Consider the following 13,480-nt stretch of genomic DNA (forward strand, 5'->3'; position numbering starts at 1 on the left):
GAATACCAAGACCACCTTCAGAAACCGGATGAAAAATCTTCTCCCAAGAGATCCAATGAGTTTTCTGCTCACCAAAGTTCGAACCCCATAAAATTTTGCACACAACATTTCAAAACTATGCAAAACTGTTCCAGGTGGCTGTAAAACTTAGAATAAGTAAATAGGCATAGAACAAAGGACGCTCTTTATCAACACCAACCGACTCTCATAGGATATATGTTGCGTCTCCCATGCATCCTTGTAACTTCTTAAAAGCATTGGCAATAATATGATTAAAATAAGAACTCTTACGATGTCTCAGGTAGAGAGGTGCACCCAAGTACCGTAGAGGCAGTGATCCTTCCCAGAAACATGTGATAGCGAAGTAACACCCAATTTCGTCTTGCGAATAATTTTTGACGAAAGGATAAACTCTTGGCATTATTGATGAGCTGCCCAGAACAATGCTCATAATGATACAAGAAATCTCTGAGAATTCTGATGCCAGGAATCGAGCCATTAGCAAATATAATGAGACCATCAGCATAAGCCAAGTGAGAAAGGCTAAAATGCTGACCCGTGCTATAGTTCAGACTCCTGTGGCGAGCAAATAAAATATCCAATCCCCTGTAGACATATTCAGTTGCTATAACAAACAGAAGCAGAGATAAAGGATCTCCTTGCCTGAGGCCTCTTTTTGAAGGGAAAAAAAAATGTAAGCGTGCCATTAATGTTAATGGAAAACCAACAATTATTTATGCATCGCAATATTTCATGACAGAATCTATCTGAAAACCCAAAAGCACGACACATCTGGATCAAGAAGTTCCACTGAACTCTGTCATATGCTTTGGCCATATCCAGCTTCATAATTATATTTCCCCCTTCTGACTTGATAATTGGTGTGATTGACCACCTCTTGAGCCAGAAGAATATTGTCTAATATCAGTCTGCGTGCAACAAAACCACTATGAGAAGGGGAGATAATTTTGGGAATGATGCGGGCTCAGGCGAAGAGTAATGAGCTTAGTGATAATCTTATTACTCACATCACATAAACTAATTGGCCTGAAATCAGACCATCTCTGCGCAACTTCATTTTTTGGAATCAGAATTACAGTAGTAGGAGTGAAACTTCCCAAAAAAAAAAAAACTCTCTGATGGCTTCGATCAGATCATCCTTGATAATATCCCAGCATATACGATAAAAACCTGCAAAGAACCCATCAGGCCCCGCCGCAGTATCCTCATGTAATGTGAACACACTATCATACACTTCCTGCTAAAAAATAAGCGCCAACATCGAGCAATTATCTGCCTCATCTATCAGCACTGGAATGTGATCAAAGGAAGGCTCATTAAGAGCAGTCGGATCACCAGTAAGCAAATTCTCAAAGAACCTCACTCCAGACTCCCTTATAAGCGAAGGGGTTTCCAGAGCAACCCCCTCATGTCAGATCCTGTAAATTGTATTCCTGGCTCTGCGCCAATTAAACATATTGTGAAAAAGTTTAGAATTTTTCTCTCGACCCACCATCCACTTAGCAGATGCTTTCTTCTTCCAAAACGCCTCCTCCATAGCTAAACAGAGCGAGAGAATGGCCTGGGCTAGAGACAGAGCGAGAGACCATCCTTTTTTTTTTTTTTGTCTTACTAAAACACATTAAATGCCAATTTATTATTATTATTCTATTGTTAATTTTGTCGTACCGATCAATTTTATGTTACCTTCGATTATTAATTTTTAAATTTATTATTATTATTCTATTGTTAATTTTGTCGTACCGATCATTTTTATGTTACCTTCAATTATTATTTTTTTTGACCCCACCTTTTGTTTTTTTTTTAAAAATAAAGATATAAATATAAGTGAACATTCTATTAAAATAAAATAGAACATCCTCTCAAGTTGCCCATAAAATAATTAAACCGTAATTAAAAAAAAATAACATCATCAATTGTATGTTGAGACAAGTTGGGTACAATTAAGTTGAGTTTTAATTTTTTTAAAGCTCATTGAGGCTCATCATATTGTTTGAATATCAAGCTATTTTGTAAGGCCCGGGATTAATTAGAAATTAATCCGAATTTATTTAATTTTAATCCGAGTATATTTAATTTTGGAATATTTAGAGTTTTGATTTAAATTCTAATATTCTTAAATTATTTAGGATTGAAATTGATTAAAATAAGGGCCGAGGACCAAATTGCAATTATTGAAGAAATGAGGGGCTAAATTGCAATTAGGATTCAAAGTTATCAGATATTAAATTGAATACTCAGCTTATGCACGTGTATGAAGGAGAATTTTCAGAAAAATAAGAACAGAGCTCGATTTCTTCCATTTTTCTTTGAGTTTTTTTTTATCTTCAAACCCTTATAACTTTTACTCCGGGTATCCGATTTCGATTCTGAAAAGTGTTCTGGAATCCTTACAACAAGGGCTTCGATTTGGTGTAAGATTTTATATCTTTTAGCATGGTTTGAATTTCGAAAATTGATAGATATCAGATATTGAGTTTTCGGTTATGTTGTGAGTTGTGTATTGCGTCTAGTTTCGACACCGGATCAAAGTTGAATGCTTGAAGGGATTGATTATGATTTGTAGCATTTATCTTGACAAGTATAGCTGCTGATATGTTGTTGTATGGCTGAGTTTTATAATATATATGCTGATATATGAGTTGAGTTACAAGTTTCGAAGTCGGGAATTACGTTGGTTACCGATTTTGAATCGCTACGTCGTTTAATCAAGTTTTGGAACTATTTTGATAGCCGAATTCTGAGTTGATGTTGTTATTGAGATGTTATCAATGTTAAAGAATGTGTATTGTTCAATTTCAGTCACGTTTGGAAGGCCAACAACACGAGACGCTGACTTTGAACCAAAGAAAGTTGATTGAGGTTTGAAGTGGTTTTGATTGATGAAATCTTGATGGTTTTGACTCGTTTCTGAAATGATAGGTTGATATGAAGTTTGATATATGTGTTTTGATTATATCTTACAGATTTGAAGAGTTCAGAACCTCAATAAACGAAGGTATAATGACGACATCGCGAAGTAAGGACTTTGAAACTCAAGAACGATTATCTTTGAGTTGGCCCGCAAAAATCACATACTTGTTTATGTTTTGATTTTATTGTGGTGTTGTCGATCCATCTCAGGTAGTGGATTTTTATATTTGAGTTGATATGATGCTATATCGAATTGATTTTAAGCCAAGGTTGCGGTTAACCTTATTTGCGAGTCGTTTACGAATTCGTTAGATGGATATCCATGTCAAGATCATTTATGAATCTTGATGGCTTCGAAGTTATATGAATCAATTCGTACTTAAAGCGTACTCTATTTGTTGAGTCGAGTTTGAAATAGAGTTAATATGATTTATTTAACGCTTTCGATAAGTTGGTTATACTGAGAATTATATCTCACCTGAGTTTATCCCGCTGTTGTCTTATTTTGTATGTGTGCATGACAACAGAGAGGGCAGAAGCTGATCATCGACGTCATTGACAGCTGGGAAAGAGTCTAGCAAGTGAGGGCTCGGGTTGTAGATGATGTTTTGAATGTTAGAAGCAAGGAACTTTAGAACTTGTTGGTTTTGGAATACATGTATAAAACTTGGGATAGTTTGTGTCGTTATCGTTATCGTTTCTTTAGCGACTTGGTTGATGTAATAAAATGCATGTATACTTGCTTGAGACTTTGTTAGATGTATAAATTTGTGTTTACATTAAAGGAAGCAAGTTTTGGAGTTGTCAATTGCCAAGTTTTGGAGCTGTCAAATGTGGGCAAGAATCTGCCCAGGGCCGTGCTCGAGCTGTAGAAAACAGCAGCCCGAGCGCAGCCCGGGGCAGAAAGTTCTGCCTCAAAATGGGCAGGGCGCGCCCGAGCGGCGCTTTTCAGCCGCTCGAGCGCAGCCTATTTTAAAAAAAAAAATATTTTTGTTTGTTACAGCTTCGGATGCTTGGTGATTGCTTATTCATTAATTGCCCTTAAGATTTGAGATTAGCAACCCGAGGCCCCACAACAGGTGGTATCAAAGCGTTAAGTTTCTCGAACTATGACTAGATGAGCGGGGTAGATCGAGTCTTCTATTCTGATTTATTTATTGCTTTCATAATTGTATGGTATATGATTTATTGATTACCGATATTAAATTGTCACATGATGCTGTGATGATTTGCGAAGAGTATGCTATACAATGTTATGAATTACATGCTATTTAGTTATTTGATTGAAGTACTAGCATGTATTATGAGGATGAATTGAAACTCGATCTACGAAGACAATGTGGATTGCAACAGACTTGATGTATTTGAGATTGAATTGTACACTAATCTGTTTGATTATCAGATATGCCTCCCCGACCAGCACCGAGAGTTAGACAACCATTGGTTGTGAATCAGCCTGAACAGACAAATGCTGCACAGGTCCCAGTGACAGTGTCTGAACATGGACAGGGTAGTACGTCTACTGATGAGTTCATTGATGCTAATCCGATGAAGAAACTTTTGAAACGATTCCAGTCATTCAAACCACCGAAGTTGCAAGGAACAGAGAATGCTATAGAATGTGAGAACTGGCTGGAAGATATTGAGCAGTTATTTGAGTCCATTGACTATACAGATGATCGTCGTGTGAGACTGATAATTCATCAACTGCATGGCTTTGCCAAGAGTTGGTGGATAGCGACGAAGAGAGCACTGGAAAACCAAGGTACTATTATTACCTGGTCTGTATTTCGAACTGCTTTCTATCAGCGTTTCCTTCCTGTGTCTTATCGCAAGGACAAAGGAGCAGAGTTTGCAAGTTTGCAATAGGGACAATTGAATATTGAAGAATATGTTGCCAAATTCACTAGCCTGTTGAAGTTTGCACCACATATCGTTGTTAGTGACGAAGCTCAAGCCGATCAATTCATCAATGGCTTGAATCCTGAGGTGTTTACACTGGTGAATTCGGGAAGACCGAATACCTTTGCTGATGCTCTGAATCGAGCAAAGGGTGCAGAAGCAGGGATACTAAAACAACGAGGAGCACAGTTTGTGCCACAGCCAGTGAGACAACCACAAGAACAGCCACAGATTCCACAGCCACCTCGATTTGAAGCTGGAGGTAGCAGCAGTGGAAAGAAAAATTTATTCAAGGGTAAGAGCAAATAGTTCAAGAGATCAGGTGGTGGTAGCTCTTCTAGTTCTAGTGGATCCCGATAGTCTAGAGCTGGACAGAAGTCTGATGTATATTGCACCAAATGTGGAGGTCGCCATACTGATGAACAATGCCGAGGTGTGTTTGGAAGCTGCCACATTTGCAACAAGATGGGACACTTTGAAAGAGTGTGTCCACAACGAGGATCTGAAGGTGCACAGGGTGCAGGAGCATCGAGACCGGTGGGTCAATCTACATCATTAGTTCACTCTTTTCAACCACAGCCTGCAGCACCGAGTAGAGGAGGAGGTCAGACGGTGAATCAACCTCCAAGGTAACAAGCAAGGGTGTTTGCATTGACTGAGGAGCAAGCACAAGCGGCACCAGATGATGTGATTGCAGGTAACTGTTCTCTTTATGGTTATCCTGCTTATGTCTTATTTGATACTGGTGCATCGCATACTTTTATATCTGAGCAGTTTGTTGCATTGCATTCATTATCTGTTGAGCCCTTAGCTACTGTTGTATCTATTTCATCACCTCTGGGTCGAGGTATTGTATCAGTGAAGTCTGTACGAAATTGTATATTACAGTGTGAGGGGCATGAGATTGAGCTTGATTGTATTGTACTCGGTTTGTCTGATTTTGATTGCGTAATCGGTATTGATACGCTAACCAAGTACAGAGCTACAGTAGACTATTTTAAGAAGATTGTGAAGTTCAGACCTGATATGGCTGATGAATGGAAATTTTATGGTAAGGGATCAAGATCTAAAATTCCATTGATATCTGTTCTTGCTATGACTGAGTTGTTACAGAAAGGAGCAGAAGGATTTCTGATCTATGCTATTGATGTATTGAAGACTAGTCCGACACTGACTGATATACCAGTGGTGAGTGAGTTTGCAGATGTATTCTCTGACGAGATTCCAGGACTTCCACCGTATCGAGAGGTAGATTTCAGTATTGAATTGATGCCAGGTACACAGCCGATATCAAAAGCACCTTACCGTATGACACCGATTGAATTGAAAGAATTGAAAGACCAACTCGAAGATTTGTTGGCCAAGGGTTATATCAGACCGAGCGTCTCTCCTTGGGGTGCTCCGGTATTGTTTTCTAGAAAGAAGGACAGATCGATGAGACTATGTATTGACTACCGGCAATTGAACAAAGCAACGGTAAAGAATCGCTATCCTTTACCTCGTATCGATGATTTATTTGATCAATTGCAGGGATCGTCAGTATATTCGAAGATTGATTTGCGATCCGGATATCATCAATTGAGGGTTAGAGACGAAGATATTCCTAGGACTGCATTTAGAACCAGGTATGACCATTATGAATTCATAGTCATGCCTTTTGGTCTAACGAATGCACCAACAGTTTTTATGGGATTGATGAATAGGGAATTTCAAAGATATCTAGATGATTTCGTGATCATATTTATCGATGATATCTTGATTTATTCAAAGAATATGTGTGAACATGCTGATCATCTCCGAATTGTATTGAAAACGTTATGAGAAGAAAAATTATATGCCAAGTTATCCAAATGTGAGTTTTGGTTGCAGCGAGTCGTGTTTCTTGGCCATATAATTTCAGGAGATGGTATATCAGTGGATCCAAGCAAAGTAGAAGCTGTGATCAGTTGGCAAAGACCGACGTCTGTGCCAGAAATTCGAAGTTTTATGGGCTTAGCTGGTTATTATCGTCGATTCATTCGAGATTTTTCATCTATAGCAAAGCCTATTACACAGAAGAATGCACCATTTTTGGTCTGAGGCATGTGAAAGGAGTTTTGTTGAACTGAAGAAGAGATTGACTACTGCGCCAGTGTTGACAATCCCTAAAGGTACTGGTGATTTTGTTGTTTATTGTGATGCTTCTCACCAGGGTTTGGGATGTATTTTAATGCAGAAAGGACATGTTGTTGCTTATGCTTCTCGAAAACTGAAACCACATGAGGTTAGGTGTCCGATTCATGATCTTGAATTGGCTGCTATCGTTTTTGCATTGAAGATTTGGAGACATTATTTATACTGTGAGAAGTTTGAAATCTTTTCTGATCATAAAAGTCTGAAGTATCTATTCTCACAATCTGAATTGAACATGAGACAACGACGATGGCTTGATTTATTGAAGGATTTTGATTGTGAAATCAAATACTATCCGGGAAAATCTAACGCAGCAGCAGATGCCCTAAGTAGAAAAGTATGTGCTTTATCTTTATCTACTATCGGTGTATCTAATTTGATTGAGAATTGTTGTGTTTCTGGGTATGTATTTGAGACAGATAGAAGGCCGATGAGAATGTATGCAATCAGTGCTGAGCCATAGTTATTGATTCGTATCAAAGAAGCATAGAAAGCTGATCAGAGTGTATATAAATCGATTGAAATGATCAAATCAGGACATCAGTCTGAGTACAAGGTTAGTGATGACGATATCTTGTATGTGAATAACCGAATAGTTGTTCCTAATATTACAGATTTGAGACAGAATATTCTGAAAGAAGCACATTGTAGTCGCTTTAGTGTTCACCCTGGAGGCCGAAAGATGTACAACGACTTGAAGAGTCAGTACTGGTGGAAGCAAATGAAGTCTGATGTGACTGAATTGTATCTAAATGTTTGAATTGCCAACAGGTGAAAGCTGAAATAAAGAAACCGGGTGTCTTATTACAGAGTTTATCAATTCCTGAATGGAAATGGGATCACATTTCCATGGACTTTGTAACAAAGTTACCGCGATCATCTCGAGGGTGCGATGCTGTTTGGGTGATCATCGACAGGTTGACGAAATCTGCGTGCTTTATTCCTTATCGAATGACTTATCGTCATGATCAAATGGCGGATCTTTATATTCGAGAAGTGGTAAGACTTCATGGTGTACCAAAGTCGATTGTATCTGACCGAGATCCGAGGTTTACTTCGCACTTTTGGCATAGCCTACAGGAAGCTCTAGGTACGTGTTTACATTTGAGTACTGCTTACCATCCTCAAACCGACGGTCAATCTGAACGAACAATTCAGACGCTTGAGGATATGCTTAGAGCTGTAGTATTTGATTTTGGTGTTACATGGCAAAATTCTATACCACTCTTGGAATTTTCTTATAACAACAGTTATCAAACGAGTATAAAGATGGCACCATTTGAAGCGTTATATGGGAAGAAATGTCGATCACCGCTGTATTGGGATGATTTTTCTGAGGTACCTGAGTTAGGACCTGATATGATCAGACAGATGACTGAGAAGGTGAAACTGATACAGCAAAGAATGAGAATAGCACAGCACAGACAGACCAGATATGAAAATGTACGACGACGGCCGTTATCTTTTGATCAGGGGGATAGAGTGTTTCTGAAGATTTCACCGTTCAGAGGCACCGTTCGATTTGGTAAACGAGGGAAATTATCTCCGAGGTATATTGGGCCGTATGAGATTCTCGAGAAGATAGGCAATCTAGCTTATCGACTCGCTCTTCCTATGTCTTTATCTGGAATACATGATGTCTTTCATGTATCGATGTTGAGGAATTACATATCTGATGCATCTCATGTGATTCACTCCGATGAAGCTGAATTGGATGACACTCTTAGCTATTTCGAGCAACCTATTCAGATTCTTGATAGAAAGACGAAGCAACTCCGAATGAAGACCATTCCATTGGTGAAGATTCAATGGAGTCGACAAGGAGTTGAAGAAGCGACTTGGGAAGTCGAAGAAGATATGAAGCAACGATTTCCTTATTTATTTCATTGATGTGAGTTCTTATTCAGTTTTCAGTTATTTTTATTCTTATGAGCATGCGGACTGCATATCTATTCTGTTTATGAATTCGAGGACGAACTCATGTCTTAGTGGGGGAGAAATGTAAGGCCCGGGATTAATTAGAAATTAATTCAAATTTATTTAATTTTAATCCGAGTATATTTAATTTGGGAATATTTAGAGTTTTGATTTAAATTCTAATATTCTTAAATTATTTAGGATTGAAATTGAATTAAAATAAGGGCCGAGGAGCAAATTGCAATTATTAAAGAAATGATGGGCTAAATTGCAATTAGGATTCAAAGTTATTAGATATTAAATTGAATACTCAGCTTATGCACGTGTATGAAGGAGAATTTTCAGAAAAATAAGAACAGAGCTCGTTCTTCCATTTTTCTTTGAGTTTTTGATCTTCAAACCCTTATAACTTTTGCTCCGGATATCCGATTTTGATTCCGAAAAGTGTTCTGGAATCCTTACGACAAGGGCTTAGATTTGGTGTAAGATTTTATATCTTTTAACATGGTTTGAATTTTGAAAATTGATAGATATCAAATATTGAGTTTTCGGTTATGTTGTGAGTTGTGTATTGCGTCTAGTTTCGACACCGGATCAAAGTTGAATGCTTGAAGGGATTGATTATGATTTGTAGCATGTATCTTGACAAGTATAGCTGCTGATATGTTGTTGTATGGCTGAGTTTTATAAGATATATGCTGATATATGAGTTGAGTTACAAGTTTCGAAATCGGGAATTACGTCGGTTATCGATTTTGAATCGCTACGTCGTTTAATCGAGTTTTGGAACTGTTTTGATAGCCGAATTCTGAGTTGATGTTGTTATTGAGATGTTATAAATGTTAAAGAATGTGTATTGTTCAATTTCAGTCACGTTTGGAAGGCCAACAACACGAGACGCCGACTTTGAACCGAAGAAAGTTGATTGAGGTTTGAAGTGGTTTTGATTGATGAAATCTTGATGGTTTTGACTCGTTTCTGAAATGATAGGTTGATATGAAGTTTGATATATGTGTTTTGATTATATCTTACAGATTTGAAGAGTTCAGAACCTCAATAAACGAAGGTATAATGACGACATCGCGAAGTAGGGACTTTGAAACTCAAGAACGATTATCTTTGAGTTGGCCTGCAAAAATCACATACTTGTTTATGTTTTGATTTGATTGTGATGTTGTCGATCCATCTCAGGTAGTGGATCTTTATATTTGAGTTGATATGATGCTATATCGAATTGATTTTAAGCCAAGGTTGCGGTTAACCTTATTTGCGAGTCGTTTACGAATTCGTTAGATGGATATCCATGTCAAGATCATTTATGAATCTTGATGGCTTCGAAGTTATATGAATCAATTTGTACTTAAAGCGTTTGAGTACTCTATTTGTTGAGTCGAGTTTGAAATAGAGTTAATATGATTTATTTAACGCTTTCGATATGTTGGTTATACTGAGAATTATATCTCACCGGAGTTTATCCAGTTGTTGTCTTGTTTTGTATGTGTGCATGACAACAGGGAGGGCAGGAGCTGATCATCGACGTCATTGACAGCTGGGAGAGAGTCTAGCACGTGAGGGCTCGGGTTATAGATGATGTTTTGAATGTTAGAAGCAAGGAACTTTAGAACTTGTTGGTTTTGGAATACATGTATAAAACTTGAGATAGTTTGTGTCGTTATCGTTATCGTTTCTTTAGCGACTTGGTTGATGTAATAAAATGCATGTATACTTGCTTGAGAGTTTGTTAGATGTATAAATTTGTGTTTACATTAAAGGAAGCAAGTTTTGGAGCTGTCAATTGCCAGGTTTTGAAGCTGTCAATGTTGGAGAACGGTGATCAGATCAATCAGGATTGATACCCGGTGCAGCGGAAGTTTTAAATTTTTTATATGGAACGATTCCATAATGGGTATCAAAACTTTACGATTAAATTGTGTGTGTAAAAATTAAATAACAATTATAAATTTTTACCTCCAATCTCGAATCGAGATTTTGGACACCAACAGATTGCTCTGCTCTTGTTGTATATCCCTAGAGCTGATGGACGAACTGTTCTTCAATCAGGTCCACGAACGGATATTTAATCCCTCTGATAGATTGCACTAGAAAATCTATCAGAAGTTTCTACGAAGAGAATTAACGAATTTGATCCGTTAAACCAGACTGTAATTCAAAATTCACAGACTGGATTTTCCGAGCAGAGGGGAGGGGGGGCGGCGGCCACACTTAAGAAAAATAGGGTTTTTCGAAAATAATTTTGTGACCTGTTGTGTGTAATTTCTGTACTGCAATAACTTATTTATAATGTAGGCCGCTAACAGCTTAGGGCCCATTAGTCATAAGTTCAAGTCTGACAAGCAAAGCCCGCATGTTCAGAAATTAATATAAAATTCATCATGACTCCGATTGATAAACCGATTTCACCAATGTGCACAGAAACCATTTCTGCGCCTTTTAAAGTCAAGATAAATTTTTCTGAATCCGAATTCAGTGATTTCCAAAAATGCCCATCCCTATGTCATTTTAGGAAATCTTACTCCTCTACTCTTAAATAAGAAGTCCAACTTCTTTGTTCATTAAATTTAACTCTTTAAATTTAACTATCTCAATGGGGATTAAAAATCCATTACTCTATGTGACCCTCAATGGTTCAGGGATACAGCTAGCCGTGGGCTCACAACTCCTTGTGACTCGGAACAACAATTTCCGACTTGCCCATCGAATCATGGTAAGAGCGCCTAGCAACATCGCCCCATGATTCCCTAGGTATCACTGATAGTGCCTGCAAGAACCAATAGATTTTGGTTAGCGTACAGTACGGTCCCTTCATCCATATATCCCGATCGAATCAACAACCATTGGTAAATCGAGAGTCGTTTGAGATTCGATAACTATGCAATACATCTTGAAGATCAAATAGTGACATCGCATGTGCTACTAAGAAACCATTTCTTAAAACACATCATGTACTCTGGACAGAGATTCGTCACACTAATATCTCCTCAGATCGCATAGGATATCGACACTCGCAAGTATGTGGTGAATCCTTGACAACAAAGCATCGACTCCTATATGTGTTGTAACTGTACCCAATCCCGACACCTGATGACCCCAATAGAGTCGGTAAACGAGTCAAAGCACAGTACTAGCATATAGAGTCTCAATGATGTTTCAAGTAGTAAGGACTAATGGTGTACAACCAAAACCGCGGACTTTATCCACTCGATAAGTGATAACCACTTGGAAAGTCCGGATAGGGTAGTTCGATCATTCATCATATGAATATCCATTTGCATGCTTCGAACATCTCTATGTTCCCTACCAATGAAACGTGGTACTCTGCATCGCAAATGCTAGTCTCAAACTCGAGCGATCCTTATCCTTATTATCGGACGGCTCAATCGAATAGGAACAGTTTAGAATATACAGTGACTATAAGATGTGTTTCATGATAGACATCCCCATGTTCTACCACATCTTACATACACTATAGTATATTCAAGGTCTTTATCAAAACAACAATAGTATATCACAATATAACAATATGAAGAAAGATAAAGTCATTGCCATTAATAAAAGTGTAAATTATATAAAACAAAAGATTGTTTATACAAAGAGTCATCAAAGCCCTTAGCCACAAGTTGGCTCACCGGGCACCCACTCTTTCAATCTCCCACTTGCCCTAAAGCCAACTAGTCATACTACGAAGACCCATTGCTTCGCGATGTTTGTCAAATAATGGTCCTGGCAAGGGCTTAGTAAGTGGATCAGCGATATTGTCTGCAGAGGCCACTCTTTCGACAGTGATGTCTCCTCTTTCCACAATCTCCCGGATGATGTGGTATTTTCTCAGTACATGTTTGGATCTTTGATGAGACCTTGGTTCCTTTGCCTGAGCAACGACACCCGTGTTGTCACAGTACACCGGGACTGGACCAACAACTTCAGGAATAACGCCCAACTCTTGGACGAAATTCCTCATCCAAACGGCCTCTTTAGCATCAGCTGATGCTGCAATGTATTCTGCCTCAGTGGTGGAATCCGCTGTGGTGTCCTGCTTGGAACTCTTCCAAGAGACAGCACCGCCATTGAGCATGAACACAAATCCAGAGGTTGACTTCGAGTCATCCACGTCACTTTGGAAGCTAGAGTCGGTATAGCCTTCCAATTTTAGTTCTCTTCCTCCATATACCATGAACATATTCTTAGTCCTTCGTAAGTACTTAAGAATGTCCTTCACGGCTTTCCAATGCATTTGACCGGGATTAGCTTGATATCTGCTCGTGACACTCAGAGCAAATGCTACATCCGGTCTGGTAGATATCATCCCATACATGATACTACCTATGGCTGACGCATATGGTACATGTGTCATTTTCTCTATCTCTTCATCAGTCTTGGGACACATAGACTTGGATAGAGAAACTCCATGACACATGGGTAGATGTCCTCTCTTGGACCCATCCATTGAAAACCGTTTCAAGATGGTGTCGATGTAGGTTGATTGAGTGAGTCCTATCATTATCTTAGATCTATCTCTATAGATCTGTATCCCTAG

The sequence above is a fragment of the Henckelia pumila genome, chromosome 4 (genome assembly GCF_033568475.1).
Source record: "Henckelia pumila isolate YLH828 chromosome 4, ASM3356847v2, whole genome shotgun sequence".
NCBI lineage: Eukaryota > Viridiplantae > Streptophyta > Magnoliopsida > Lamiales > Gesneriaceae > Henckelia > Henckelia pumila.